The 6,019-nt window shown below is 53.5% G+C and overlaps 1 long non-coding RNA gene across 1 annotated transcript; it reads right to left on the bottom strand.

Annotated features, from left to right (window-relative positions):
* Positions 1 to 2,296: 2,296 nt before the first annotated feature.
* On the bottom strand, positions 2,297 to 5,758 carry LOC147964889 (uncharacterized). Its single transcript, XR_015608052.1, has 2 exons — positions 5,217 to 5,758; positions 2,297 to 2,611 (listed from the first exon to the last, which is right to left on the bottom strand). It is a non-coding gene; the product is annotated as an uncharacterized LOC147964889 (long non-coding RNA).
* Between the last annotated feature and the right edge of the window lie 261 nt (positions 5,759 to 6,019).

Genomic DNA, 6,019 nt, shown 5'->3' with positions numbered 1-6,019 from the left:
CAACACTACTAGCAACCTACTAGCACCAATCCCGGACTTTGAGACAAGAATTGGATACAAGAGATGAACTAGGGTTTGGAGATGAGATGGTGCTGGTGAAGATGTTGATGAGATTGCCCTCTCCCGATGAGAGGAGCGTTGGTGATGACGATGGTGATCATTTCCCCCTCCGGGAAAGAACTATCCCCGGCAGAACAGCTCTACCGGAGCTCTAGATTGGATCCGCCAAGGTTCTGCCTCGTGGCGGCGGAGTCTCGTCCCAAAAAGTTCCTTCTTATTTTTTTCTCATCGAAATACCTCATATAGGAGAAGATGGGCATCGGAGAGCCACCAGGGGGCCCACGAGATAGAGGGGCGCGCCCTAGGGGGGGCGCCCCTCACCCTCGTGAGCAGAGTGTGGCCCCCCTGGCCTTCATCTTTGGCGTGGATTTTTCTTTATTTCTTTTAAGACGTTCCATGGAGTTTCAGGACTTTTGGAGCTGCGCAAAATATGTCTCTAATATTTGCTCCTTTTCCAGACCAGAATTCCAGCTGCCGGCATTCTCCCTCTTTATGTAAACGTTGTAAAATAAGAGAGAATAGCTATAAGTATTGTGACATAAAGTGAAATAACAGTCCATAATGCAATAAATATCGATATAAAAGCATGATGCAAAATGGACGTATCAAATCCCGACCAGATCCTTGGGCTCCAATGCAAACACATATTTGTTCGCGCGTAGGAAGCTGACCAACACTTCTTCTTGGTCTGGAGGGAGGCCGGCGCCTATGGTGAAGATGGATCATGTCGCCCCGTCTTCATCGACCGGCACCTGCTTCGTCTCGGCCCGATCTTGAGAGAACAACTGCTTCTTCTTCGCTGGTGAAGCCCCCGGAGCCTCCAGGGCTCCCTCCTTGCTTGGCTGCGCGGCCGCTGCGGCTCTGAAGGCGAGCTTTAGGGCCAATAGCGCATCGTTGGTGTCCCCCGCTATGGTGAGGACGTCGCTTCTTCCTGGCATCTTCATGAGGTTCTAACCAGGGTGGGTTGCCGCCATGAACTTGGCCAAGGACGGGTACCCGAGGATGGCGTTGTACGGGAGGCCAATGCGGGCAATGTCGAAGTCGATAAGCTCGGTGCGGTAGTTGTCGTGTGTGCCGAAGGTGACATGGAGGCGGATCTGCCCCAGGGGGCAGGTGGAGCCGTCGACGAGTCCATAGAATGGCTTGGTAGGGCGGAGCCGGCCATGGGGCACATGAAGCAGGCCGAACGCCTCCACAGAGAGCACGTTGAGGCCGGCGCTGCCGTCGATGAGAGTCCTAGTTACCGCTACATTTCACATGCTTGGGGTGTAGAGCATTGGGAGCGCGCCAGCGCCTGCCGTAGTTGCAGGCTGGTCCCTCGAGTTGAAGGTGAGGTCAGCCTCAGGCGCCGCCCAGCCCGAGGGAGCTCCCCGCTGCATGTGGGCGGCGCCCATCTGGTGGAAGAACTTCTTGGCATGGCGGTCCGAGGCCAACGCCTGCGAGCCGCCAAGAAGGGCCGCGACAGCGTGGGGCGCCGGTGCCGCGAAGCGCGTGACGAAGAGGCCGTGCAGCTCTTCCCAGGAGGCCACCGAAGACTCCGGCAAGCCCAGAAGCCAGGCACGCGGCACCCCTGTGAGGGCCATGGGCAGCTAGTTCGCCATGACCTTGTCGTTGCCGCATGCCGCCGAAACAGCCTCCGCTTAGGCCTAGAGGAACCCCGCTGGATCCGCCGCACCGTCGTATCGAGGTGGCAACTCAAGCCTGAACATGGGCGGCCACTACACTCGTTGTAGGGCGGGGGTGAAAGCTCGGAGACCCGTGGTGCCTCCGAACACGCTCGTTGGTCCGGTCGGTGGAGCGGTGCCCATCATGAGGGTGAGCGGCGCGGGTGATGTAAATCAGGCAAAGAGGTGAATCTTCGATGCACCCCTACCTGGCGCGCCAAATGTCGAATTTCGGGCTCTGCAAACCCTGGATAGATTCAAACTCTGGGGTGCGTGCGAAGAACTCGACCTCCCCAGTCTGCTAACCCGTCGATCCCATGGCCTAGCTCGACGAACTAAAAGGAAAGAGGACAAAACAGTTTACCCAGGTCTGGGCCACCTTGCGATGTAAAACCCTACTCTTGCTTTGTGGTGGATTGCCCTCGAGGTGGGCTGAGGATGAACTAGTACAGTGGAAGAACGACCTCAGGAGGTGTGTTCTTGAGCTAGTGGGGGAGAGGATGATCTGAATGTGCACGCAAACGTGTACGATCAAGATCAGGGACACACGGGAAGATATCACAACACAACTCTAAAAGCAAATAAGTCATACAAGCATCATAATACAAGCCAGGGGCCTCGAGGGCTCAAATACAAGTGCTCGATCGTAGACGAGTCAGCGGAAGTAACAATATTTGGGTACAAACATAAGTTAAACAAGTTTCCATAAGATGGCTAGCACAAACTGGGGTACAGATCGAAAGAGGCGTAGGCCTCCTGTATGGGATCCTCTTAAACTACTCATGGTCGTCGGCGGCGGCCTGCACGTAGTCGTAGGCACCTCCTGTGTAGTAGGAGTCGTCATCGGTGGAGTCTGGCTCCTAGGCTCCATCATTTGGTCGCAACAACTAGGTAGAGATAGGGAAAAATGGGGGAGCAAAGCAACCGTGAGTACTCATCCAAAGTACTCGCAAGCAAGGATCTACACTACATATGCATTGGTATCAATGAAATGGGTACTATCTGTGGACTGAACTACAGAATGCCAGAATAAGAGGGGGAAAGCTAGTCCTATTGAAGACTACGCTTCTAGCAGCCTCCATCTTGAAGCATATAGAAGAGAGTAGATGGTAAGTTCACCAAGTATCATCGTATAGCATAATCCTACCCAGCGATCCTCCCCTTGTCGCCCTATGAGACAGCAATCACCGGGTTGTATCTGGCACTTGAAAGGTTGTATTTTAGTAAGTATCCGGTTCTAGTTGTCATAAGGTCAAGGTACAACTCCGGGTCGTCCTTTGACCAAGGGAGATGGCTATTCGAATATATAAACTTCCCTACAGGGGTGCACCACATTACCCAACACGCTCGATCCCTCTGGCCGGCACACTTTCCTGGGTCATGCCCGGCCTCGAAAGATCAACATGTCGTAGCCCCACCTATGCAAAATAGAGAGGTCAGCATGCCGATCTAAATCCTAAGCGCAGAGGTCTGGGCCCATCGCCCATTGCACAACTCCATGTTGCGTGGGCGGCCGGAGGCAGACCTAGCCTCCCTAATACAAGAGCAGGCATTCCAGTCCAATCCGATGCGTGCCACTTAGTCGGTAACGTCAAGAAGTCTTCGGATGATACCGCGATGTTGAGTGCCCATAACTGTTCCCGCGTACTTCGTTAGTGCATATAGGCCATTGGCCAGACTCAGATCAAACACCAAGATCTCGTTAAGCATGTTAATTGATGTAACCGCGGATGCCGGCCAGGGCCAGGCCCACTTCTCACCTAGGTGGTCTCAACCTGCCCTGTCGCTCCGCCACAAAGATCCACTCAAAGGGCCGTCGGGACAAATGTCCTTCTAGTCCCAATCCGTGAATCACTTGCGGGTACTTAACGAGCCGACCCGACTTTAGTCACCACATGTATCATATATTATGTATATAAGTAATATACCCGCGATTAGCTCCCGAGTGATCATGGCCCGATAGTATAGCATGGCAGATGAACAAGAATGTAGGGCCACAGATGGAATACTAGCATCCTATACTAAGCATTTGAGATTGCAGATACAGGTAAAAACAGTAGTAGCAAAGACATGCTATGCATCAGAATAGGATTAACGGAAAGTAGTAACATGTTACACTACTCTAATGCAAGCAGTAGAGGGAAGGGATAGGCAATATCGGGTTGATCAAGGGGGGGGGCTTGCCTAGAAGCTTAGCCGAGAAGGAGGGGTCGTCAACACCGTAGTCGTACTAGGTAGTAGCGGCGTCGGTCTTGGTGTCTAGCGAGAGAAGAGGGGGAAGAAACAATAAATATAATCCAAACATATGCATGACAATGCATGACATGACAATGAGAGGTGTTCGGTGTGCCCTAACGCGGTAGTAGCTGATACCGGCGAAGGGGCGAAACATCCGGGAAAGTATTCCCAGTGTTCGGAATTTTCAGACAAATGAATTGAAAGGGACAGATCGATGTTCGATATACTAGGGGCATTTAACAGATAAACTGATGGCATATTCGGATTCGTCATATTTTTCTAATCGATTTTCATATATAAATTATTTTCATCTGACTTACGGTTTATTTCCTATTAATTTTCAAAGTTTAAAGGATTTTTTGATTTATTATTAAATTGAAAAAGAATAGTAAAACTGTGTGTGCCCAATGGCTGTCAAGCCATAGAGACTGACATGTGGGTCCCGTTGACTGCCAATTCAGCAGTCAATGGTTGACTGGTCAAGCGGTGAACAGTGTCATGGACCCTTTCTGTCATTGACACATAGTGGTTATTTAGACTAACTAATTTAGTTAATCAGAGAAGGGCCCATCTAACAGTGGTTGATTACCCCAAATTAATCCTAACACTAGTACTAGCCATAACTAAATCGGGCGGGCCCATAGGTCAGTGGCCGTAGCGGGCTGTGGCCATGGCTGTCCACTTGGGATGCCACGGTCAGGGGCAGCGATGCGCACGGGGTGGCTCGCCGGAGCCGCCGGGAGCAGCGGCGGGTAGCCGGGCACGGCGGGACGCCGACGACCAGGGCTAGCAGCGGAGCAGCAGCACGCCGCAGCGGTGAGGGCGGAGCGCGACGATAGCAGCATGCGGCATGGCTGCAGGGGCGGGTGCGGGCGGCAGCTCGCGCGAGCGGAGAGGCGCGGGCGCAAGGCAAGGGGCGGTCTGCACGGTGGAGCAGTAGCGGCGGGAGGCAACGGGCGGAGCGGCCGTAGCTTGCAGCAGTGCAGCTGTAACAAAGCAGTAGTAGCACGCGAGCGGCAGGGGGCGACGCAAGCAAGGCAAGGCCCCCGCCAGCAACGGGGACGCGCGGGGGGGGGGGGGGGGGGGGGGGGGGGGGGAGCGCACTACATGCGCACGAGGTGTGGCCAGGGGATGGCCAGAACGTGTCTCGCGGTCAGGGAGCGCATCGCGCGTCATTCCAGGCAGGGGGTGGGGGATGGCCTACAATGGTGGAATTGACGGAAACAAAAAGGGGGAATCAGGCAAGCAACTCACTGCGAAGCTCGAGGACGGCTCGGGGAGGCCGGAGGAGGTCGGGGCAGCACAAATTCAGCGTCGAGCTATGGCGGTGGTGGCCGAGGCAGAGGGGATCGGCGGGCGTCGAAGGGACGGCTCCCTGGGATCGATTCGGTGGCGCAGTCGAAGCAGTGGAGGCGAGCGGATCTCCTGGACTAGCTCCTAGACGCCGGGAAGCTCAATGGCCTCGCCGGTGAGGTTGGCCGCGGAAGCAGCCGTGTCGGGCTTGAGCGGGGGAAGAGAGCGAGCAAGGGAAAGGGGCCCTGGGGGTTCTAGGGTTAGCGGGGCATGCGAGGGCAACCTAGTAGGGCGCCAGGGGGCCAGTATGGCTGCCCCATGGCCATCGGTGCCGTGGACGGTTGTGTTGTGTCCACGGGGGTTGAGGTGAACAGAGGAAGGGGATGATATGAGGTTAGGTGGGTTGGGCCTGCCATTGAGCTATATGGGCCAAAGTGGCCGGTAGATTAGGTCCGACCTGTTTTCATTTATTTATTTAACTGCTTACATTTTAGTTGTTGTTTCCTATTTAGTTTTTGCCATCAAGTGACTTTACTTAAATGTGAAAATTAGGACATAATTATTAGGCAATAAAGTGAAGAGGCCCACAAAGTTTGAGGTCAGATGGAATTGTATAATTATTTGTCGAAAATGAAATGGCCATTTTATTTGCTGTTGGACATCTTTATATTTTACTAGGGATTACCCGATGAGTCAAATGACGTTGGTTTCAACATGAAATTGCTCAGGGGGATTTATATTAATATCCGAACATTTTAGTTTTA

This window comes from Triticum urartu, chromosome 6A (genome assembly GCF_056163025.1).
Source record: "Triticum urartu cultivar PI428250 chromosome 6A, HENAU_Tu73, whole genome shotgun sequence".
NCBI classification, from domain to species: domain Eukaryota; kingdom Viridiplantae; phylum Streptophyta; class Magnoliopsida; order Poales; family Poaceae; genus Triticum; species Triticum urartu.
The sequence above is the reverse complement of the archived record's forward strand: the minus strand, read 5'-3'. Positions and strand labels throughout refer to the sequence as shown.